Source organism: Mustela nigripes, chromosome 4 (genome assembly GCF_022355385.1).
Source record: "Mustela nigripes isolate SB6536 chromosome 4, MUSNIG.SB6536, whole genome shotgun sequence".
Classification (NCBI taxonomy): domain Eukaryota; kingdom Metazoa; phylum Chordata; class Mammalia; order Carnivora; family Mustelidae; genus Mustela; species Mustela nigripes.
The window spans coordinates 97,346,869-97,372,499 of record NC_081560.1 but is presented as its reverse complement, the minus strand read 5'-3'; the positions used below and the strand labels follow the sequence as shown (position 1 = coordinate 97,372,499).

Here is a 25,631-nt window from a genome sequence, read left to right as displayed (position 1 = left end):
GGGGGGAAGGGCAGAGAGGGAGGGACAACGTCCAGCTGACCCCCCGCTGAGCACAGAGCCCATCACTGGGTTTGATCTCAATACCCTGAGATCACGACCTGCGGTGAAATCAAGAGTTAGACACCTAACCGACTGAGCCCCCATAATCTAATATTCTCCAGAAATTTCCAAATGGAAGCAATGCTTCCTGATTCCATTTTCAGTTTTCTGTTCCTTTCATCAGGAGTAGAACACTGTTTTCATTTTTATTAATTTTGGTTGTTTTCAGTGGCCTCTGTACTGGAGAGAGCATTCGGCATGTTCCTGCTGGGTGGATGCTCGCTCCCTCTCAGCGCTGGGGGTGAAGGAGGCAATAAGGCAGAGGGAGCTGCAAACGCAGGGGAGAGTGGAAAATATGGAAGGCTCGTTTGCCAGCCTACTGAGAGTTGATAATTTTTACATTTTCATCTGAATCAATAGAAACGTTGAGAATCAACTTTATACTGTGAAACAGACCAAACAGAACTCTGGGTTCGGATTATGTGAAGTGGACAGCTCTCTGCGCAGGGCTGCGTGGCCCCTTCTCCCTTGAGACAGTATGAGTCCAAGCCGAGAACTTCACCGGGGATGGCAACCCGCTTGCAGACTGTTGAGTCCCCTGGACCAGCAACACCTGTCAGATGGCAGGGTCCCCAAAAACAAAAGGCTTTTGTTGACAGTTGGCACCATCTGTGAAATACCCCCACAGCTGCTGTCCACATTCTATTTGTTTCCCCTTCATCAAAAGTGGGAGAAAGGGGGATGCTCAGATGTTATCCTACAACTAAGGAAAGGGCCTTCCTTCTCAGAGCGGGAAGGCACGGTCTCCACAGTCAGTGACAGCGGGACAGATCCCCAGTAGGCAAGCCCATCACGGTGCCTGCAGACAATCTCTGGTCTGGCTCCATCCAGGACTGCTTAAGAGTGACCACAGCCCGCTCCTCGCCCTGTTGGCAGGAGATCTAATGTTCCACGCTGCATCATTTTATGCCATCTGGTTTCATGTCGACCGTCGATTAAAAACTCCAACACTGAGCACTGCTGTTCAAGGAAGGACAGAAGAAACACTCAACTGCTCACATGACTACTTTGTCAGAGTCTGAGAAAATATTTACATTTTGTGCTGGGGCCCAAATAGCTAATAACCACTTGCTTTCCTGCTTCTCGGTTTCTCCTTGTCATGAGTTTGCACTTCACAATGTATCACAATCGGAGAGCTGACAAATAACAGAGAAGAACCGAATCTCACACACAGACACACACACACACACACACACACTCACAGGCCTGAGACCTTAGGGTGTAATTTTACCGTCATGGAGGCACACATTTGCACCTTGCCATAAAAATCAGTTTATCTGAATGTCAAAAGTCTTGGGAGGAATAACTTCATTTCCTCCTTTAGCAACTTGCAATAGTTAGGAAATCAGTTGTTTGGCTCTGGGAAATCTGGGTCCAAGCTCTTGTGCTCTTCAAGCTAACCACATCTACTTTGTTAATTATTTGGGGTGGTTTTCTGTGATCTCATCCATAGGCTAACAAGGGCTTTAGTCTAATGGCAGTTGCAAGAGAACTTGAAAAGTGTGAATTTTATGAACTGTCAATGGCAACTCAACAGAGTACAGGAGATCCCCCCTCTATCCGCACCATATTTAGGTAAATAAGTATGTGTTTATCCATTTCCTTGTTTCCTGTGTGTTTCACTTTCAAAGGAAATTTGAGAAATAAGGCAGAACTTTTGGATTTCTTCTGTCTCCAAACACAAGATTCGGGGTTCTCTTAAAAGTCATAACTCTATAGCTTTTTCTACATTACGTACACTTAGTTACGCATGTTCTATATTTATAATCCATTTCTTATTTGTACTGGCATTTCCTTTACATGACCTCAAAGGACCCATTTATTTATTTGTGCTTGCTTTTGTTATTTATTTTCTGCAGGATTATAAAATCATGTCTTCTTGTTCAGCCCAGCTCTGCTGTATAACCATTCACATTGAGGGTCAGCCCTGGCTTTGGTCCTTGCCTCCAGACTAACAAAGGAGATGCCTCCTTTGTTGGTTCAAGTCAGCCACACCTTACCACAGCTCCCTCTCTTCAACCTTTCTCCAATCTCTGAGCCTGGTAGAGCTGTAATTTACCTCTAGGCAATGCTTTCTTCCTTTGTCTAAAAAATCACCATTTAGCTGCATGCTGAAGGCATCTCCTACTCTCCTGGGCCACCACCTTTGCTGGGTTCTTGCCCTGGTCCCCGGTCAGCTGGCAAACCATTGAAGAAAAAAAAAAAAAAAGATACACATAAAAAAACAACAAAACAAAACTCTCTCTGGTCCTTTTCGTTCTTTCTTTCTCTCAACTGTTCTCCGCTCATGGAATCTTGTCATGCATGTTGCTGAGTTATGGAAACCACTATCTGCCAAGGTCAGTCTGAACTACAGCCCTCTGCTGGGGCCCGATTTGTCCCCATCTAACTCTGAATATGCTGCACGTGTGCAAAGCCTGCTCTCCATTCCGTCTCACCCAGGTCATCGATAAAGATGTTAAACAATACTGGGCCCAGGTCCAACCATTGAGCAACACCTGTTCTGTTACTCTGCGTATCACTGATCCATCGACAGCCACTCTCTGGGTAAACACCTCCAGCCTGGCACACCGGAATGCTCGCCGGGCGTTTTCCCCTGGGAAACCTCGTATATATCTCCGGAAATCATTCCCGGTTCAAGATGTTTCGAAAGTGAGAAACAAGCACAAATATGTAATAGAATGTGAAATCATTTTCTATGGGAAAGAGAAGGACCATGAGGCTTCATCAATGTGTTTGGGTGTATGAGAAAATATGGCCATGGATCGATCTGTAAGGGGGCTGGGTTGAACAGACTCGTAGCTACCCTCCACTTATCCACAAGCCCCAATGCTTACTAACAGGTTGTTTGCAGAGCGCACATTGCAGTTAACTTCCAAGGGCAGTGTGGAACCCGCAGCAGTCACGACACACCATTCGCTTTTCTCTGTGCCACGTTTTCCTACATGATATTGTTCTCCATCTAGCTGCTTTAACGAAACATTTCTGACTTGTTGACATCTTTCTCATGTATAGTTTCTACCTTAAAATGAAACTAAACCGAAGCAGAATGTGGGGCTAAGTTGAAGAGGGCCCAGTCCCAGGAGTGAGGGTGGCCTAAATAGCATCATCTAGAATTTTATTTTCCTATTGACCATAAGAGTCACACGTTGGGATGAGATCTGCCCAGTGGGCACTTTATCTTTCCTCAAAGCCCTGAACTCCAAAGGTGCCTCAGTGTGCTCCCTCGCCTCTCCCCATCATGGAAGAGCCCCTCAGGTGTCTTCCGCACCCTGGGCTGCAGCTGGGAGGGGACCCCAGGAGCTGTCCAGCCCCAAGTCTGTCCTGGAGGAGCCACAGCTCATGGCTGAGTATAGGCTGAATCCCCTCTCCCCACTAATGTGTGAACGCATGATTGCATGCCCTGTGTCCTCGTCTGTGAAACGGAGGTAAATCATTACTTCAGGAGGTGTTGCAAGGATTTTTAGTAACTTAATATGTTTAAAAAATAAAACACAATATTGCCTGCCACAGAGTAGCAGGTCAGCTTAAAAATCCTAGAAGCCCATGGTATTCTTGCCAAATGTGGCTTCATCTAATGATGAGACGACATCAGACCAACTGGAATTGAGGGACATTTTACCAAAGAATAGTCATAATTAATACTAGACTGAGGAGCTCTCAGAGATCGGAGGAGACTTTGGTGATGTCACCAATAAATGCAGTGAGGGAATCTGGGCTGGATTTGGGGGTAAAGAAAGGACATCAGGGGACAGAGTTGGTGAATTTCAGCTAAAAGCTAAGATTTAGTTAATCCACCTTGCCAATGGCCATGCTCTGTTTTTGATAAAGGTGCTGTTGTTGCGTGATGTGCAAACTACACAAGGATTCTCTGCAACTTATCTGTATGTCTAAAATAATTTGAAAACATTTCCGTTTTCACCTGGTTGGCTCATTTGGTTAAGTCCGACTCTTGGTTTCAGCTCAGGTCATGATCTCCGTGTTGTGGGGTCGAGCCCCACATCGGGGGCCATGCTCAGCTCAGAGACTGCTCAAGACTCTTTCCCTCTGCCCCTCCCCCTTCTCAGGGGTGCTCACTTGTTCTCTCTCTCTTCCTCTAATAAGTAAATAAATAAAATATTTAAAAACCTGGAAAACACTTCAGCATTATTTTTTAATGTAAAAATTATTAAAGTTCTATTTAGTGTTTTGAAACTGCATGGAGGGGAGTGTAACTTGTTCTTCCTTACTGCTCTTCATGCCTTCTTTACATTTTTATCACTTTATTTTATTTTTTTAAAGATTCTATTTGTTTATTTGGGAGAGAGAGAGCATGAGAGGGGAGAAGTTCAGAGGGAGAAGCAGACTCCCCACCGAGCTGGGATCCCCATGTGGGGCTCGATCCCAGGACTCCCAGGTCATGACCTGAGCCAAAGGCAGTTGCTTAGCCAATGGAGCCACCCAGGGGTCCCCGTTTTATCATTTTAAACACCAGCCTTTTAGAGAGGGCTGCATGGAAGGTGAGGCCCGCGCTGAGTTTGCTTTGCCTGCGGGCAGGTGACGGTGGCCCCAGGAGGGGCAGGTGCAGTGGAGTCCAGAGCTGCGTGGGGAAGGGGAAGTGGGGCTGGGTCCCACAAGCCTGGACCTGTAAGGGAGAGCAGAGAAAAGGAGCAGAAGTCCAAGGGGACCAGGTGACCGCAGAGAGTATGTAAATGGATCACACTCCAGCATCTTGGCTTGCAGCTGGGAGCGATCTGGTCCAGAGAGAGATCTGGGGATGGGGACAGGAGCACAGAGTTGCTGGAACAGCACCCTGGGGGTCCAGTGGGGGCTCCAGGAGCTGCTCCCTACCCTCCTGAGCAAGACGAAGGGTGGCTTCCCCGGGACCCAGGCAGGCTGACAGAGAGACTAGAGCACATGAGAAATTGATCTTCCTCTGGTTTATTTCCTCATGAATGGATGAACAAGGTCATAAGAGAAGAGAGAGTGGTGGGGAGTGAAGTGGGGGTCCAGGGAGATGCCAAAGGTTGTGAAATGGTCCCGTGGAGGGTGGCCAGCAAATCCCCCAGGAAAACAGAGCCCAGGGCTCCCTTGAAGTACATGGTCCTCAACTCAGAGCTCATTCTCCCTGGTGGTCACTTTCCTCCAGTCCCTGCCCATTCCTCCAGCGGGGCTGAGGACACAGGACCCAGGGCCTTCGGGGGAGGCCAGGAGGTGGGTGGATGAGCCAGCAATGAGGGCACGCAGGGAATGCCTTCCAGGGCCCTGGCGCAGCTGACTGCAGCATCTGGCAGATCAGAGGACACCACCTGGAGATTTGGTTTTATTGCAGAGGATTGGGGAGCCTGGGTGGCTCAGTCTTTAAGCCTCTGCCTTCAGCTCAGGTGGGATGGAGCCCTGCATTGGGCTCCCAGCTCAGTAGGAAGCCTGCTTCTCCCTCTCTCACTCCCCCTGCTTGTGTTCCCTCTCTCGCTGCGTCTCTGTCAAATAAATAAACTTAAAAAAAATAATAAATAATAATTGAAGAGCATCCCTGCCCCATTCCCTTCCCACACACTCTCCCTAGGGGGTGGGAAGGAACCTCAGAGCAGCAGTGCATGAGTCTCAGCTTGTGGGAGCCAGAAGCAGCACCCAGTCCTCAGGGCGCATGGGCTGCGTTGCCAACGCAGAGTTCAAGGCCACAAAGCAAAGGGCCAAGGACCCACAGGATGGTTTGCTCTAGGGATGCAAATGTCCTGGGGCCCTCAGCTCTGATCTTCTCTTCCCCCACACCTGGCCTTGGTCTTTGTGCTTCCCCCCCGATCCCCAACTCTGGAGACATGGGTTTTTAGCTACCTCGTGGCCTGCACTGTGACTCTACCTCTCAGCTAAGCCTTTGGCATCAAAACGCCATTTTTCAAAAGGCAACACGATTAGGCTTGTTCTCTCCAGAAACCAGCTTCCAGAATGTGCTCCTGGCTCTGTAGGCAGCTCCTGGGGTCAGACTTGCTGGGCGACTCCCCACTCCCTGCTCTGGCTGTTTGCCTTCCTCCCTGCTCCGCCTGGGCTGACTTTCCCGGGGCACCTTTTATTCCTCGGGACAGCAGACATCAGCTTACTTTCTTCTCTCCTGTCCTGTAAAATTGGAAAAAAAAAAAAAAAAAAAAAAGGGCGGGGGACTTTTAGGTCCATCCCAAAAGGCAGTGTGGACCCCAAGGTTACATTAGCTTCAGATCAAAAATACATCACAAATGCTTGGTTCAGGATGAGACGTTCCATGGGTCGCAGAGCCAGCAAAGAGGCCCAGGCTGTTCTTGCGGGTCTTTAAGCCTGAATCACAGTTAGGGTTCCTCGAGGGAAGCTCTCGGCTTTTCTGCAGCAGGATACTGATACTGACTCATTCCCCCTCGTCTCCCCTTGCTTCCTGCAGTCCTGGGACAGGAGAGGCAATCGTGGTATATTTTTGTTGAATGAAGAGAGAAGATTCCAGAAAAGAGTCCTTCCAGGTAACATCTGAGTGTGTGCCCAGCAACACAGCTGTATCGGCTCTGACAAAGGGAGGTCAGCCTGGGCACCTGGGGCAGCCTCGTCCAGGAAAAAACCTGGAGAGAGAGTGAGAAGGTGCACCAAAGCAGAGACCGAGACATAAGGAACTCCAGAAGAGACAGTGGTCATGACGAATGGAGTCCCAGGAGTCAGAGTTGAAGTATTTTCTCCCGAGGGTACTCCTGCTTTACTGGGTCCCCTCAGTCTTGGATAGAACAGTCACAGGACAGAGAAAACGGCCATTGGGTTGATGTCACTGCTGTTTCTGTGGGCTTCTCTCTTTGCTCTCAGCAGAACCACGAGCAGGTTCTGGAAGCTAGCCTCTGGAGAGAACAGGCCCAGTCTGTAAGAGAGACTTCTGCCTCTGTCTCCCCTGGTGTCTGTGGGGACATTAAAGAAATGGAAAACAAAACCTCAGGCCCCAAAATGGTGTCCCTTGGGTCAAGGCCCCGAGTCAGGAAGCCAAGACTTAATACCTAACCCAACCACAGTCTCCCCGCCCCCCTGCCCCACCAGGAATGCCGCTTTTAACCAGCCCACATGGAATTTCAGGTCGATACTAGGAATGTAATGATACCCCCTTCTGCTCCCCTTAGGAAGGCAACCTTGCCTGAACAATGCATTCTTTGCTGAAAAATGTCTTTCTTCTTCTTTTTTAATGCCATCTCGCTGCCTTTCAAAACCTTCCTTTTGTTAAGCTCCCTGGAGCTCTCCTCTCCTTCTAGGTGGGATGCTGCCTGATTCATGAATCATTTAGTAAAGCCAATTAGATCTGAAAATTTTTCAAATTTACTCAGTTGCAATTTTGTTTCTCAGCAGCTGTCAGCCTGGTGCCCCCCAAAGCTGGCTCCCTCCCCCCAACCCCACATTCTTCGCTCCCACTCTCTGGAGCCACACAAGATGGACCCTCCTTGGGAAGAAGCCAGAGTTCTCAGAGGAATATCGGGCACCTACAGAGATGCACGTGTGCTCCTCACCTGTGGCTGAAGCACTTGGTATCTCTCCTTCGTAAAATACTTTCCCTGAGTCCCTGCAGATACCCCCCAAGATGTCACCAGTGACCGCTGTGCCCTGAAACTCAGAACTTCAATTCTGCTGTCTCGGATCTGACTGCTTCCAACAGCGTCTTCTCCCATTTCCTGGGGTGTCGGTTAGACCCTTGTACCCATAGGACTGGGGGGTGTCTAGAGTCCGGAGACATGGTGGACTGACTTCTCTCTGGGCCCTGTGCTAGCAGAGCCCCCCTCAGCCAGACTTGGAGGCAAAGAGGGACATGCATGGTCGTCTCTGTCTGATGACCACCTCCAGATTACCCCAAAGGACTCGGTCTGCAGCAAGGGCACACCACAGGAGGCGACCTCGAAGGAACCCTGCAGCCACGTGCCCCTGATGGGGCATCCTTGTAATACCAAAAAAGGGCCAGGCCATTCAAACCTCTACAGAGAAAACCTGGAAAGCGTTTCCCCGGGGGCCATGTGAGCCGATGCCGCCCACCTTGCTGGAAACATCCGGAGACGCAAGTAGGATCACATCTGGCTCCCGAGAAGTAGCGGAGAGTAACCAGGAGGGAGTGACCCAGAGAGCCATCACTCTGCTGGGACTAGGTATGGGGAGAAGAGAGAAGGCAGAGTCACTGGGAGCAGAGAGGCCATCTAAGAAAGGTAGTCCCGGCAAGGCTGGCAGCCCTGTGAGCCTGAGGAGGGGTTCCACTAACCCAGAAACACTGAACTGGTTTTGTTTTGTTTTGTTTTGTTTTGTTTCTGCGTGCACTATGTACATGAACTTGGTTCTCATTTTCCCTTAAATGCATATGAAAACAGTGAACATATCAGGACTCCAAAACCAGCAGGCACTCCAATCCCACCCCGGGGCCCCTCCCCGCCCCCCACCATTGCATGTTGCTTGCTGCGCTCATGTCCTTGTTCTCATCAACACGTCAGGACCCCGGGGTCCTGGTCACTAAGGCACATCAGGGTTGGGCCGCAGGTCTGTCTGCTCCTTGCACAGTCAGTAGCGTGAAAACAGCAGCGTGATAACATACGAGGTGAAGTATAAGGAAACATCAAAAAGGACCTGTCGTTAGGAGAAGGAAAGGAAAAGTGAGTTGGGGGAAATCGGAGGGGGAGACAAACCCTGAGAGACTGTGGACTCGGAGAAACAAACTGAGGGTTTTGGAGGGGAGGGGAGTGGAGGGTTGGGTGAGCCTGGTGGTGGGTATTGAGGAGGGCACAGATTGCATGGAGCACTGGGTGTGGTGCATAAACAATGAATCTTGGAACACTGAAAAAAATTTAAAAAATTAAAAATTAAAAAATTAAAAAGTACCTGTTAGGTTCGGTGCGATTTAGTAAGGGGAGGGAGCTCGGGGCTTGCAGGAGGTATGAGGAGCATGGAGGGTTGTCTGACACTGATAATCCCCGTCTCCTTTCTGGATAAGGTAAGCCGTCCTTTCTAGGGAACTATTATTCAAGCCAGTCCAAGAGTATAACAGGCAGAAGGTGGAAACGTGCTGTGCTGAAAGCCAGGCTTCCTGTCCCTCTCTCACGTGGGGGCACCACACGTTGACTGAGGATTTGAGGACAGGAACCCCTCCAGCAGGATGTGTGGTCTCCAGCCCTCTGCTCTCCCCAAGATTAAACGTTGGCTGCCGGGGATAGATTTTTATTCTGTATCTGCACGTATCTTCAGTTTATTCCATAGAATTTTTCTTAAAGAGCTCTACTAAGTATAATTGACATTTAAATGTACACTTTGGTAAGTTTTGATATCCCTGCAGTCAACATAAGTGATCAAAGCCGTCACCCTTGGATTTCTCATGCCCTTTTTAATTGTTCCGTTCAGGGCATTTTACCAGCCTTCCCCTGTCCAGGCAACCGCTGATCTGCTTTCTACCAGGATAGATTAATTTCCGTTGTATAGAGTTCAATATAAATGGAATCATGCTGTTGTCTCATACTCTTTTTGTCTGGCTACCTTCACTTGTCCTCAAAGTATAATTACTTGGAGATTTTGCCACATTGTTGCATTGCAATCCTGTGATTTGTAAGAAATACATATTTGTTCCTTGCCCCCGGTTCCTGGCTCACAGCTCCCAAACGCTTGGAATTCCCCCAAGTGATAAGAGTAATGGGAACATCTTCTGTTATAATATTCGGTCTCTCGTGCTTAGTTCCCAAAATCACTTCAGGGCTGTAAGGGCGAAGCAGGCGTCTTGTCATTCATGAAGAACCCCTTTCAACTTCAGTCGCTTTAATGTTAATGAGGTAATTTTTGGAAAGCTCTGGAGCAGGGGGCTTGTTGCCAGGGGAACCAAACCTGGCACTGGAGGAGGGTTGGAATATTGAGTCCATGGACCCCCCCCCCCCCGCCCAGACCTCAGGGGAGGGAAGAGGATGTGGAGATTGAGCTCATTCTCCAATGGTGTGTGATTTAATCAATCGGGCCTGTGTAATGACATTTCCATCAAAACCTAAAAGGACAGGGCCACCTGGCAGGCTCAGTCAGTAGAGGATGTGATTCTTGATCTCCAATTGGGAGTTCAAGGCCCTTGCTGCGTGTGGAGCCTACTAAAGTTAAAAAATAAATTAAAAAAAAAAAAAAAAAAAGCAAAAAGGACAGGGTTCAGAGAGCTTCTGGGTTGTGAAGACATGAATGTTCCAGCAGGAGGGAGCTCAGAGAGCGGGTAGAAGCACTCACCCTTTTACTCATAATTTGCCCTGTACTTCTGTTTCTGGCTTGTCCTGAGTTACAGCCTTTTAAATAAACTGATAACCTAACAAGTAAAACTTTTCTCTGAGTTCTGTGAGCCACTTTGGGCGGTTAGTCAAACCCAAGGAGCTGGAACTCCAATCCAGACGCATAGGCAGTGGGTCCAAACCACGGGACTTATATCTGGCTTCTGAAGTGAGTGAGAGAGAGTGTGTGTGTGTGTGTGTGTGTGTGTGTGTGTGTGTGTGTGTTGGGGCCAAGAGGTGCAGTCCTATAAGACTACAATTGCGAACTATGGGGGTCTCATGCTGTCTCCCCATGGGTAGTGCCAGAACTGAGTTGCTCGATGGGTTCCCCATATACATGTTGGAAAGTGGGTGCAGAACCCAAAATGTGCATAGTAAATTCTTTCTTACTGATAAATAGTATTTCATTGTGTGATGACACTGTCACGTGTTTTTCCATTGGTCCGTCATACACGGGGTTATTTCCGGCTTAGGACTGTTGCAGAGAAGGCGGTTGGGAACATTGGTCTGTGAGTCTTTGTGTGGACACATACTTTCCTCTCTCTTGTGTAAATTCCTAAGAGTACAATGGCTGGATCCTATGGTAAGTACAAGTTAATGTGTAAGTTATTTCCAAACTGTCTTCCAAGCAGCTGTATCATCTTTACATTCCTCCAGGATGTGGACGAGAGTTTAGCTTCGCCCCCTGCTCTCCAATGCTTAAGATGGTCAGTTTCTCTAATTTTTGCTATTCTACTAGGTGTGCAGTGGCATTTTCCTGTGGTTTATTTTGCATCATCCTTCTGAGCATGTTTTCACTGGTTTCGGCCCAGATCATGATCTCAGGATGGTGAGATCGAGCTCTGTGTAGAGTTTTGTATTCAGCTCAGTCTTCTTGAGGTTCTCTATCTCCCTCTTCTGCCTCTCCCACTCCCCCCAGCTCTCATTCTCTCCTACTCCCCCCCTCTCTCTAAAATAAATAAATCTATCTAGATAGGTAGGTAGATAGATAGATAGATAGAGATGTTGGATTGGTTCCCTGCCAGGTTTCTAGCTCTTGCGACCTAAATAATCCCAACCCCAGGTGACAGGTCCAGGCAGAACCAGTCCTGCTGAAGATCTTGAGGGCAAAGTGGAGTCCAGATTAATGAGGGTCCCTGAGGAGTAAACACAATACTTAGATTTGACTTTTTCCAGGCACTGGGAGCCACTGAAGAATCATCCAGGAGAGTGATGTCAGTTGGTGGCTTGAGGCAGGGCTCATGTCCCTTCAGGTCATTCTAAGACAGCCTGAGCCCTACAGGAGTAGAAGGTGGCACTGGAGGCTGGTGCTGTGGTTCAGGTGAGAAATTATGAGTGCTTGAAGCATTGGTCTGAACATCACGGAACTGTGGGTCATTTTCTGGCCCCACTGAAGGAAGAGGGAGGTGTCTTGTGCCTACTTCCTCTTAGGCATTAGACACGTCTGTCAGGCTAAACGAGGTTGGTTCCAGCGGCCTCTGACGGTTTTCCTTGGCCCTGAGAACATCATTCCTCTGTCTATTCTTTTTTTTTTCCCCAAGATTTTATTTATTTATTTGACAGACAGAGATCACAAATAGGCAGAGAGGCAGGCAGAGGGGGAAGGGGAAGCAGGATCCCCGCTGAGCAGAGAGCCAATGTGGGGCTTGATTCCAGGACCCTGAGATCACGACCCGATCTCAAGGCAGAGGCCCAACCCACTGAGCCACCCAGGTGCCCCTCCTCTGTTTATTCTTATCAACTAGAGCTGCCAAGTAACCAAAACAATGAAGAAGGAATAAAGATTGAAGTCCAAAATTGGGGGCTGACTACTCCAGACTTGCAACTCACCAGACCGAGAAACAATCATGGACCACCTCCTCAAGTGTCCGGAACTGACCTTGTATCACGTGAAAGTTTAGACTTTTCCCATTTTTGTGATCTCTCTTCCATGCAGAGTAACCATGGCAGAATATGCCAGTACTCCTAACCATGTTGTCTGAGACAACAAATATCTGAGCGTGCCAGTTTTCCATGCATGTCTCAGCGGCCTGGGGTGACCTCTGAAAATGGTTCGCTATTCACTTGACCGGGAAAACCCTATGAAATCATGCAAGTCAAAAGGTTCAAATCTCCGTGTTCACTTTAAGAATACACGTGAAACTGCCCAGGCCATCAAGGGTATGCATATCCGAAAAGCTACCAAGTATCTGAAAGACGTCACTTTGCAGAAGCAGTGCGTGCCATTCCGTCGCTACAATGGTGGAGTTGGTAGGTGTGCCCAGGCCAAACAGTGGGGCTGGACACAAGGTTGGTGGCCCAAGAAGAGTGCTGAATGTTTAAAAACGCAGAGAGTAATGCTGAACTTAAGGGTTTAGATGTCGATTCTCTGGTCATTGAGCACATTCAGGTGAACAAAGACCCCAAGATGTGGCGTAGGACTTACAGGGCTCATGGTTGCATTAACCCATACATGAGCTCCCCTGTCACATTGAGATGATCCTTACTGAAAAAGAGCAGATTGTTCCTAAACCAGAAGAGGAGGCTGCATAGAAGAAATAGATATCCCAGAAGAAACTGAAGAAACAAAAGCTTATGGCCCGGGAGTAAATTTGCACAGAATAAATGCAATTAAAAAAAAAGAGAGAGATGGGAAATCTTATGGTCTCCATGGCCAGGGCACCCACAGACACTTTGCTTTGTTCCAGCCCCTTGCAGCCCAGAGCACAGAGAGACCATCTCTCTACCTGGGAAATGCACCTCCATTCCTCCTAGTTCTAGAGCTCAAGATATTGCCTGTGGAGCATTCCCTGTATTCTCTTGAATTCCCTTTTCTCTAGAAAAGGACATCTGGGTGGCTCAGCTGCTTAAGCATCTGCCTTCCACTCAGGTCATGATCTCAGGGTCCTGGGATCAAGCCCCATGTCAGGTTTCCTGTTCAGCGGGGAGTCTGCTTCTCCTCTGCCTGCTGTGCCCCCTACTTGTGCTCTCTCTTGCTTTCTCTCTCAAATAAATAAATAAAATTTTTTTAAAGAAGAAAATAACACCTCTCTAGAGAGATTATGTTTTGGAAAAGGGAAATCCATCCCTTATTCTTTTCTCAACTCAACTATATACACTTTTGTGCAATACACACACTCACGCATAGGCACGGACACACACACACACACAGGCAAACATGTGTGTACACACATACATGTTCAGAAACAAGCATACACATGCCTATACACACGCACAGATCCGTACACACATGCAAACCCACAGCCGTAAACACACGTATACTCTCTTCCACACACATGTACACACACACTCAGATCCCCTGCCGGTAACCAGGCGAGCCGCAAGACTCGACACTCCACTGCCAGGAGGAGAAGCCCTGAGATTTCCTCATCTGCTGCTTTCTACCTGCGGGTAAGTCGTCCTCACCAAGCCCTTCCAGCAAAGATGGTATCACACAGGAAAGGGAAAGACGGGACAGCCCACCGATCGCGTTCAGCCCTTCCTCACCCGTCGGGGCAGGACGTGCGCGCCTGAGAAGTGAACTGGGGAAACCAGCCGAGGTCCTTCGGGGCGGTTCCCACGCTCTGCGCGCACAGCCGCGGGAGACACGCTGTCACAGGTGAGCTCTCGCTCGAGTCTCGTCCCACTTCCGCTTAAAACTGACGTGACGCGGTATAGATGGAGTGCTGATACTCATGCTGATGGCTTAGCACGGGGGTTTTTACTTCACTTAGGATGACCATAAACAGCATAAAAACATCACAGCAAGTTGAAAGACAGAGGATGGGGGGGGAAAGGGGAAAGCATTCATTTTAGTACCTCTAGCTGGATCCTTGCCCTCCACCCAGCTTTTGAGCCAAAGGCCTGGCTGGCACTGTCATTTCCCCTGGACCCTGGGAGCTGCCGGGCCCTGGGAGCCTGAGGACGGCCTCTGGTGGAAGTGAAGGAAGTAGGAGGACATGAGGCAGGGGCTGTCCTGTCGCTGCTAATCCCTGTCAGGAGACAGATGTTAACGGAGCAGGCACTCCACTGCCTCTCCCTTTTAGTCTCTGGGGTCTCACCACCACTTCTAGCAACTCTTCAGCCCCAGAGGACCTCACTCTGCCTGTTCCTTCCCTAGAGGAGAATGGCTGAGTTCGGCATCCACCTTGGACTAGTGTCAGGGCAATAGGTCATGCCCCTCCATGTGACCTCATGTGTCAGGGCCGCCTGCCCCGCGTGTGGGTTTGCTGTCTCCTCCTCTTCAGAGAGGGGGTGACTGCAACAAGGCCAGGTAGAAGCCCCCAGCCATCCAGAATCACATCCCCTCATTCTTGCCGGGATCACTTGCATGAGCTGGTCCCTTTGGCCCCAGAGGGGTGACCTTATGAGTGTGACTATTCTTTTTTTTTTTTTTTTTTTTTTTTTTTTTTTTTTTAAAGATTTTATTTATTTATTTGACAGAGAGAGATCACAGTAGACAGAGAGGCAGGCAGAGAGAGAGGAGGAAGCAGGCTCCCCGCTGAGCAGAGAGCCCGATGCGGGACTCGATCCCAGGACCCTGAGATCATGACCTGAGCCGAAGGCAGCGGCTTAACCCACTGAGCCACCCAGGCGCCCAGAGTGTGACTATTCTTTATGTGACTTCAATCCATTGCCTCACCCTGGTTGAAGCCGAGCTGGAGAGGGGGCCCTCCTGCTCTAGAGTCCAGGAAGCCATCCAGTCCTCCAGGGTCCCGGGGTCTGTTAAGTGCTGAGCGGATGCCTAGAAGGTTACTAGAAAGTGCAAGCTTCCACTTAAGTTGGCAGCAACCTGTTAGGACATCGATGGGCTCCAGTTCCCACTGAGGGAGATCTGACTGGTTTACTCCACCGACTCTCTGGGATTCTTGGATAAACCACCAGAAACGGGAGCCTCAAGAGGAAGGAGCGGACTCACTGCCAAGAAGGCATGTGATGGTCAAATGACTTGCTGGGAAAACAAAAGTAATATGTGCAGGGGCGTAGACATTCCAGAGGTGACCTGCATGTGAGACATCTGTTAACTCGGGAAAATTTTTAACCTGGGAGTGTGAAAGGCAGATAATTCTGCACATTTCTGGCATGGTTGTCTGTGCTGACACCTGTTGTGTCTGAGAACTCTCTCCTTGCTCGGTTTTTCATTCAATTGGTGAAAGAAAAGAAAAAAGGTGTGGGGGGGGATTGCAACGTGGAACACCACAGGCCTGCAGCATTCGAGGCTCTGATAGTCCATCCTGCTTTTTCATTTTAAGAAAATGCATGAGTCCCTGCCAAGGAGGGAAGTGATGTTCTTCTGCTGAGCACGGAAGAGAGATGCACCAGGGAGTCCTTGGCTGATTGAGATCGCTTCGTTCCTCTGGGCATCTCAATTCAGCCATGGTCTTTCTGACTCAGCAGGCAATAGGCAGGAGCTTTTGGCTGGGGGTTGGGCAGGGGAAGGAAAGTCGCATACATTTCTGTTGTTTGTGTGTGAAAATTTTCCAGTTAAATAGTGAACCCTTGTCATGAAGACATGCATGGCGGCAGAGGCCTCCCTTCTGAAATATCATTCTGGAGAAAGCCAGAAGCCTGTACCAACATCTCTGTCATTATGAATCTGCAGATTCTCGGAAAACACTCCTGGAGAATATGTTTGTTATATACCTGGAGTTTCCTAGGCTATAATAGTCTGAAAACAAGAATAATACACAACTAGGCATATGTGAGAGATATGCACATATATAACAAAATACTACACAGCTAGAACAAAAAGACACGATCCCGCCATTTACAACAACACAGATGGACCTAGAGGGTATGATCCTAAGTGGAAGAAGTCAGACGGAGAAAGACCAATACCATCTGATTTCACTCATATGTGCAAGCTTTAAAAAAAAGAAAAAAGAAGACAAATAAACAAACAAAAAGCAGAACTCTAAAATACAGAGAACAAATGTGATTGCCGGGGGAGGAGATGGGCAAAATGGGTGAAGGGGAGTGGAAGACGCAAGAGCCCAGGTACGGAATGAATAAGCCATGGGAACAAAAAGCACAGCTTGAGGAATAAGTCGGTGACACTGAAACAGTGATCGGTAGCGACAGATGTTAGTTCAGCTGGTGGAGAACACAGTTCCCCACACCCTCCTGGCGAATCCCTCCGTCGCACACCTGAAACGCGTGTGATGTTGAGTGTCAACTAGACGCAAATAAAAATAAATAAATAAATAATGCTCAACTAGCACCCAACATCAGAGCACCTGCACATTTATAACAAATAGTAACAGAACTAAAGAGAAATAAACAGAGCGCCTGGGCGGCTCGGTTGGTTCAGCAACTGCCTTCAGCTCAGGTCATGATCCTGGAGTCCTGGAATCAAGACCAGCATCGGGCTCTCAGCTCCCCAGGGAGTCTGCTTCTCCCTCTGACCTATCCTCTCTCTTGCTCTCTCTCTCTCATTCTCTCTCTTTCTCAAATAAATAAATAAAGATAAATAAACAGCAATACAATGCAGCTGGGGACTCTAAAACCCCACTCTCAGCATGAGTAGCTCATCTGCACAGAGAATCAGTAAGTAAAAGATTTAAACAATAACACTATAGACCAAATGGACATAACAGGCACACACAGCAGAACACACCCTCCTCTTCAATAGCAGAGAAACACATTCTTCTCAAGTACATACGTAATGTTCTCCAAGACACACCACATGTTAGGCCCCCAAACTGGCTCTGCAGATTCAAGAAGACAGAAATTATATCAAATATCTTCTCTGACCTCAAGGGAAAGGGAAGTATAAATTTACAACAGAAGGAAAGCTAGAAAATTCACGAATACGGGGAAATTAAACAACACACTCCTTAAGTACTGATGGACCAAAGGCTAAAGCAAAAATGAAAATTGAAAAAGGATCTTGAGAAAAATGATGGTGGAAACACAATATACCAAAAATTCTAGACTACGGCAAAAGATGTGCCAATGGGGAAGTTTATCGTGATAAAGGCACACATCAGGAAAATGAGAGACCTCAAACAAACAACGACACTTTATACCACAAGGAACTAGAAAAAAAAAAAAAAAGAGCAAACTATGCCCAAAGTTGGCAAGAGAAAGGGAAATAATACAGATTAGAGCTGAAGTAAACAAAAAAGGTAAAAGAAAAACAATAGAAAAGTTTAATAAAACCAAGAGTTGATCTTTTGAAAAGATAAATAAAGTTGACAAAACTTTAGCTCGACTCACCTCCCTCCAAAAAAAAAAAAAAAAGAAAGAAAAGAAAAAAAAAAAAGACGTGGTGGCTCAGTGGGTTAAGTAGCTGCCTTCAGCTCGGGTCATGATCTCAGGGTCCTGGAATTGAGCCCCGTGTTGGGCTCTTTGCTCAGCAGGGAGCCGACTTTTCTCTCTCTCTCTCACTGCCTGCCTCTCTGCCAACCTGTGATCTTTCTCTTTCAAATAAATAAATAAAATCTTTAAAAATAAAAAAAAACAATTAGGAAAAGAAAAGAAAAAAGGAAAAGAAATAGAAAGGACTCAAATAAATAAAGCTATAAATGAAAGCAGAGACATTACAACTGACACCACAGAAATACACAGGATGAGAAGAGTCTGCCTTGAACAACTCCACACCAGCGAATCAGAAAACCTGTGAGAAATGGGCCCATTCCTAGAAACATCCAACCACCCAAGACTGAGTATAAACAAATAGAAAATCTAAAGAGACCAATAAGAGTAAGGAGATAGCATCAGTAAGAGAAGACTAGACCAGAGAGCTTCACTGGTGAATTCTACCAAACATTAAAAGAAGAGTTAACTTCTTTTTTTCTCGAACTCCTCCAGAATTTCAAAGCAGAGCAAATACTTCCAAACTCATGTTAGGAAGCCAACACCTCCTTGATACCAAAGCCAGGCAAGAATGTTGCAGGAGAATAAAACTGCAGGCCAACATCCTGATGAATACAGCTGCAAAAATTCTCAACTGAAAAACAGCAAATTCAATAACCCACAAAAAGGATCATATACCATGATCAGGTGAGATTTACTTCTGGGACACAAAGATGGTTCAACATCTGCAAATCAGTCAGTGTGACACCTCACAGTGATGGGATGAAGGGTAAAAATCACATGATCCTCTCGAGAGATGCAGAAAACACATCTGACAAAATCCAGCATCCATTCCTAATTAAAACTCTCAACAGAGTGATTAGAAGAAACACACATCAACATACTAAAGGCCATGTAGGGCAAGCCCACATCTAACGTCACCCTCAAGAGTGAAAGATGAAAGCATTTCCTCTATGATCAGGAACAAGAGAAGGGTGCTCACACTCACCACTCCTTTTCAACATAGTACTGGAATTTCTAGGCAGAGAAATTACTCAAAAAGAAAACAGAGGGAAAAAAGAAAGAAAGAAAAAGATGTGGCACCTGGCTGGTCCACTTGGTAAAGTGTGTGACTTTTGATCTCAGGGTTGTGAGTCTGAGCCCACTGTTGGGTGTACAGATTGCTTAAATATAAAAATAAAAATTTTAAATTTTATTATAGTAAAAAAAGAAAGGCTATCCGAATTGGAAAGGATGAAATAAAATTGTCTTTGTTTGCAGATGGCATGATGTTATATGCAGAAAATTCTAAAGACTCCACCAAAAAAACTGTTAAATTTAGAACTAATGAACAAATTCAATCAAGTGGCAGGATACAAAGTCAACCTACAAAAATAAGTTGTGTTTCTATACACAAAAAACAAAACATCTGAATGAGAAACATGACAATCCCATATATAACAACATCAAAAAATTAAATTACTTAGGAACAAATTTAAGCAAGTAGGTGAAAGAACTCTACACTGAAAGCAATAAGAAAGCAATATTGAAAGAAAATGAAAAAAGAAAACATAAATAAATGGAAAGATATCCTGTGTGCATGGTTTGGAAGAAGTAGTATCATTAACATGTCTATGCTACCCAAAGTAATCTACAGATACCTATCAGTATTCCAAAAGCATTTTTTACAGAAATAAAAAATAATCCTGAAATTTTACAGAAATAAAAAATAATCCTAAAATTTGTATGGAACCACAGATGACCCCAGATGCCAAAGCCAGCCTGAGAAAGAAGAACAAAACTACAGATATTGTGATTCCTGACCTCAAAGTATACCACAAAGCAATGGCAATCAAAACAGTGTGGCACTGGCACAATCACAGACATGTAGAGCAACAGACCAGAATCAGGAGCTCAGAAACCAACCCATGCATGTACAGTCAACTGATACTTGTCACAGGAGCCAACAATACTCAATGGAGAAAAGACAGGATCTCTAAAAAGTGGTGCTGGGAAAACCGGATATTTACATATAGAAGAATGGAACTGGATCCCTAGCTTACACCATTCACAAAAAGTAACTTGAAAAGAATTAAAAACTTGAATGTGAGACTTGAACCATAGAACTCCTAGACTAAAACATAGGGACAAGCTCCTTGACATCGGGCTTGACAAGGACACCAAAAGCACAGCAACAAAGCGAAATAAATGATGTGGGACGACATTGAATCAAAAATCTTCTGAATAGCAAAAAAAAAACAAAAAACAAAAAAAACAGCAACAAAATGAAAAGGGGACTGGCAGAGCGGGAGAAGATATTTGCAAACCACATATCTGATTGATAAGTGGTTAATATCCAAAGCACACAAGAAACTCAAATGACCCAATTGCAAACAAATGCACACACAAACAGAAACCAAATAACCCAATTTCTAAACGGACAAAGAACTTGACTAGACATTTTTTTTTTCAAAGACGATATTTAAATAGCTCACGTGTACAAGAAAGTTGCTCAGCATCACTCATCATCAGGGAACTACAAATCAAAACCACAAAGAGATACCACTTCACACCTGTCAGAATGGCTAGTATCAGAAAGATAAGAGATAACACTTGAAAGCGAGGATATGGAGAAAAAGGAGCCCTCATGCACTGTTGGTGGGGACAGAGACTGGTGCAGCCACTCTGGAAAACAGTATGGAGGGTCTTCAAAAACTTAAAAATAGAACCACCATATTTTCCAGCAATTCCACTTCTGCATATATCTAAAGGAAATTAAATTAGCTTCGTGGAGAAATAACTGTCCCATGTTCATGGCAACAGTATTTACGAGAGCCAAGGCATAGAAATACCTAAGGGTCAATTAATGGCTTAATGGGTAAAGAAAATGCAATATATACATAGAAATAGAGGCTTGCAGTGGAATATTACTCAGCCATAAAAAGGAAGGCAATCCTGCTGTGTGAGACAGGATGGATGGACCTTGAGGGTGTTATGCTGAGTGAAATAAGTCCCACAAAGATGAATGCTGTGTGTTCTCACTTCTATGTGGAATCTAAAAAAATAAAAAATAAATTAAAAAACCCCACAAAGTCATAGATACTGAACACACTGGTGGTTGCCAGATGCTGGGTGGGGTGGGGAATGGAGGGCAAAATGGTGAAGGTGGTCGAAGGGTGCAAAATTCCAGTTATAAGGTGACTAAGTCCTGGCGATGTCACGTACCTCATAGCGCCTACAATTAGCAAAACTGGACTCTGTATTTGAGAATCTCTGGGAAATACCTGGGGGCCTCAGTCGGTTGAGCGCCTGACTCTTGATTTGCACTCAGTTCACAATCTCAGAGTCCTAAGGTCTGGTCTCACGACGGGCTCCGCGCTGGGCATGGAGTCTGCCTGAGATTCTCTCGCTCCCTCCACCCCTCCCTGCCCCGGCCTGCGCTCTGGCTGTCACTGAAAAAAGAAAGGAAAATCCCTGAGAGGAGATTGCAAAAGTTCTCAACACAAAACAAAACAGTTCTAACTACGTGAGATGTTAATTAACATTATTGTGGGGATCATTTAGCCACGTAAATATACACTGAATCATTATATTGTGCACTTTAAATATACAATATAGTTTGTCAATCCTACCTCAATAAAGCAGGAAAATAACAAAATAAATAATGCCCAAAGACAGGAACAAATGAGAATGTTCCTGCCTCGGTTCTTTTACCCTTCAGAAACTCCAGGCTGTTGATAGCTCTGGGAGTTTCCCAAGGGAGATGCCACACACCCAGTGGCACCCCCGAGCCCTACCTGCGTCTCTCTGTCCCTTGTCGCTGCTGTTACCCTCACTTAATTCTAACTACCGTATCTCCCATCAGTTTCCCCCCAGGCCAGTTCCTACCTTTACTGTCCACAAAGCCCTGTGGCTCAGGGGCCACTGCCTCTTAGACCTGCCAAAACCAAAAGAATCCACGGAGGTCAAGACCCAGTCACAAAATGAAGAGTGACACTGCATGAGGCTAAAAGCCCCCAGTCCTCCTGATGAAAAAACCCTTGGTTCCTTGAGGCACTCCTCTACCATTTATAATGAGTTCCTTCTGGGAGGCGCCTCAGCTCTTCCTGACATGAAGGAAGTCCCCGCATGCCCGGACTGGCCTGATGCCAAAGATACACACAGAATGGGTGTCAGCTGAGAACCTTCCTTAATACTAAAATTGGGGGAATATAAGAACGCAGAACCTGTTCCTTCCTCTTTCTTCTCCTTGGGAAATACGGCCTACACACTCACAAAAAAAGATGAGATTATCACTTTGGGAATGGGGCCTTTGGTTGGCACAAGAAGCCACCAATAGTCAAAACCATAAATCACAAACTGGAAATGTCATTATATTTCATTGGTTGGATTGTCCCTGTCTCCGTCCCCCAGTTCTTGAACTATGTTAGAGAACAGAGTTTGAGCACACAGGGCAGTATGAAACGTGATGTGTAGTGCTGCTAATCCCAGAATAACACCAGAATTGAATGAAACTCAACAGCGTGAAAGACACAGTCATACGTTCTGAATCTTGAGCTGACCCCCAAACCAGACAAGTTCTCAAAGGCCAAATCATTTATAAAGGCAGAACACACAACAGCCCAGGTCAGAAAATCCTATTTTCTCAAAAATCCAAGGATGCAAGTTCTGAAGGGCTCATATTTCCAGAAAACAGTGCAAGGAATCCTAAACCCGGTTGCATCACCCCTGTGTGGGTTGACGCTGTAGGTGCTGCCTTACATAAGTTCACAGGCTGAACATCTCAGCAGAAAGGCGAAGAGATGCTTCCTCTTCTCAGCACACGATGGGAAAGAACCGCTCTGGGTGTGAGCTCAGCCGGAGAAAAATTGTGACAGCTGCTGGCAGGAATGGAAGCTTCCTGGCGGAGTGGCAGGATAGCCAGACTTACACACTCTCTCCATTCGCCTCTTGGCAGTGAATGGGGCACACATTTGCTGACAGGTCCTAAGTGCCGGAACTGCCTCTGAGTTGAATGGTTCAGGGGAGAAACGGGTGCTGGGCACAGATGAAAGCAATTGTGTTTGCATAATGGCCAAGACTATAAGGTCCCGAGTAATGTCTGGGCACAGATCCTTGCTCTGCGTAATCTTGGGCGATGGAATTAATCTCTCCAACTCTTAGTTTTTCCATTGCTGAAATGGGGACAATAGAACCTATCTTCCGGGTTGCTTTAAACATTAAATGATTAGGGTTGTTAAGAGTTCAACCTAGCACTTGGCATCTGGTATTTGTCCTTGATGTTAACTATTAATATGGTTACTGATTTAGCCCACACATGTTGTCTGTCAAGTACACAAAGTTAGTTATTATAATTATGATTAAAGAAAGAAAAAGAGATGGGTATTATCTGGTATGTTGGAGGGTGATCCAAAGAAATGAGCCAGGGATGGGAATGGAGGCTGATGTAGCCCACAGACTTGTGACTTCGAGACCCAGTATATGCAAAGCTCTCCCAGAGGTCCCAGCCAGGAACAGCCCAGAACCTACCATATCTTGTTCATACCTCACTCTGGCATGGTCCTTTTCCCTCTTTCTCAGGTCCTATTCTGGTTCCTTTACTGCCAGAGGATTCTAGGTTTGGAGCCAGTAGTGTCAGCCATTCAGCCCCTGACAATAGTTTCAGAATTCCTGGGAATCAGAACCCGTCCCCTGCATTTCCTCCGAGGTTCCTAATATCTGACACCACTTTGTGGGTTCTGTCCCTTGGATTAAAATCTGATGGATAGGGGCACCTGGGTGGCTCAGTGGGTTAAAGCCTCTGCCTTCTGCTCGGGTCATGATCTCAGGGTCCTGGGATTGAGCCCCACATCGGGCTCTCTGCTCAGCGGGGAGCCTGCTTCCTCCTCTCTCTCTCTGCCTACCTCTCTGCCTACTTGTGGTCTGTCAAATAAATAAATAAAAATCTTAAAAAAAAATCTGATGGATAGTCTAATGGGATTAGCCCAGACAAGGAGCAAAGAGGCTAAGCTATAACGAATTATTTTTTAAGAGGTCCTAATCAAAGAGTAAAGTGCATGGTGAGAGGGCTCGAGTCTGAGGATAAACCCCACTAGTTCCCAAATTTTCCTGTGCTTGATCCTACCCATTAAATCATTGCTTTGGAAAAAAACATAGTGTAATGATTATTAAATGATTAAAAAAGATTAATTCTCTACAATACATAATATACCTTTGATGAAGCAATGGCTCCTTAGATATGACATGAAATCACAAGCAACTTAAGAGAAAATAAATCAGTTGAACTTCATCAAAGGTAAGAAATTTTGTGCTTCAAAATATACCACTAAGAGTGTGAAAGAGTAGCAGTATGTGAGAAAACATTTGAAAATGATTTATATGATAAGGGACTTATGCACAAAATACATAAGAAGCCTCAACTCAAAAATATACAGACCAGGGTACCGGCGGTGGGGGGAGGGGGCGGTGGCAGTGCTCAGAAGCATCTGACTTCTGATTTTTACTCAGGTCCTAATCTCAGGGTCATGAGATCGAGCCCTGCATCAGTCTCCATGCTGAGCGGGGTGACTGCTTGAGTTTCTCTCTCCCTCTCTCTCTGCTCCCCATCTTTCAGGCAAGTTCATGTGCATGCTCTCTCTCTCACTTTCTCTCTCAAACAAATAAGTAAATAAAATCATAAGAGTGTGAAAGAATAACTCAGTATGGGAGAAAATATTTGCAAATCATATATATGATAAAAGACTTGTGCACAGAATACATAAAGAACTCTCAATTCAAAAACATAAAGATGAAGGACCTAATTTCTAAAATGGGCAAAAGACTTGAATCACATTTCTCCAAAGAAGGTACACAAAAAGTCGTGAAGCACCTGAGAGGTTGGTTGCTGTCATTAGTCATCCAGGTAATGCAAACGCAAACCACACTGAGATATGACCTCCCAGTAGTCGGGTGGCTATAATCAAAGACAGACAATAACAAGTGTTGGCAAGGATGGGAACATATGTCGCCAGTGGGCTAGAAAATGATACAACTACTTTGGATCAGTGTGGCAGTTTCTCCAGGGGTGAAGCATAGAATTATCCTATGACCCAGCAATTTTACTTTGGATGTACACAAAAGGGAAATCAAAATATACATCCACACAAAAACTTACATGTGAATGTTCATAGTGATATTATACATAGTAGACAAAAAGTGCACATCATTGAAAGGTTCATCAGTCGATGACTAGAAACAGAATGTGGTTCATGCATGGAATATTACTTGGCCATAAAAAAGATGAAGTATGGGGTGCCTGGGCGGCTCAGTTTGTTGGGGTCTGCCTTCAGCTCAGGTCATGATCTTGGAGTCCTGGGATCAAGTCCCGGATGGGACTCGCAGCTCAGTGGGGAGTCTGCTTCTCCCTCAGCCTTTGCCCCTCCCCCTGTTTGTGCTCCCCCACCCCTCTCTCAGATGAATAAAGAAAATCGTGGGGAAAAAAAGGGAATAGGCCATAACATGAATGGACCTTGAAAACATTATGCAGAGTCCAAGAAGCCATGTTGTTGTATGATTACATTTATGTAAAATATCTTGATTAGGGGACCCCAGAAACAAGAGAGGTTGCTAGAGGGTGGCGGGAGGAAGGAAGAGGAAGAGAACGCTAATGGGTATAAGGTTTATATGGGGGAGGGGCTGATAAGAATGTTTGGAAATTAAGTAGTTTGGTGGTCGCACAAGTCTGCATTTAGGCACAGAATTACAAAACCATGGAATTGTATACTGGAAGGAGGTGATTTTTATGCAATTTGAGATGTATCTCAATAAAAAATAAAGGACCCTACATAAATGTTTCTTTGAGTCACTAGTGTCAGGTAAGGATCTCACATAAAATTAGTCCTGTTTAAGCTACTGAGCATTCTTTAAAAAAAAAAAAAAAAAAAAAAAAAAATATATATATATATATATATATATATTAAGTTCTCAGCCAAAGCAAACTCAAGGAAGGATTGAGCTCTGGCCTCTCTTCCTGTTCCTGTT

At 45.9% G+C, this 25,631-nt stretch overlaps 1 pseudogene; it reads left to right on the top strand.

Moving 5' to 3' along the window:
• The first annotated feature begins 12,341 nt into the window (after window positions 1-12,341).
• Window positions 12,342-12,926, top strand: LOC132015138 (large ribosomal subunit protein uL22-like; annotated as a pseudogene).
• The last annotated feature ends 12,705 nt before the right edge of the window (window positions 12,927-25,631 follow it).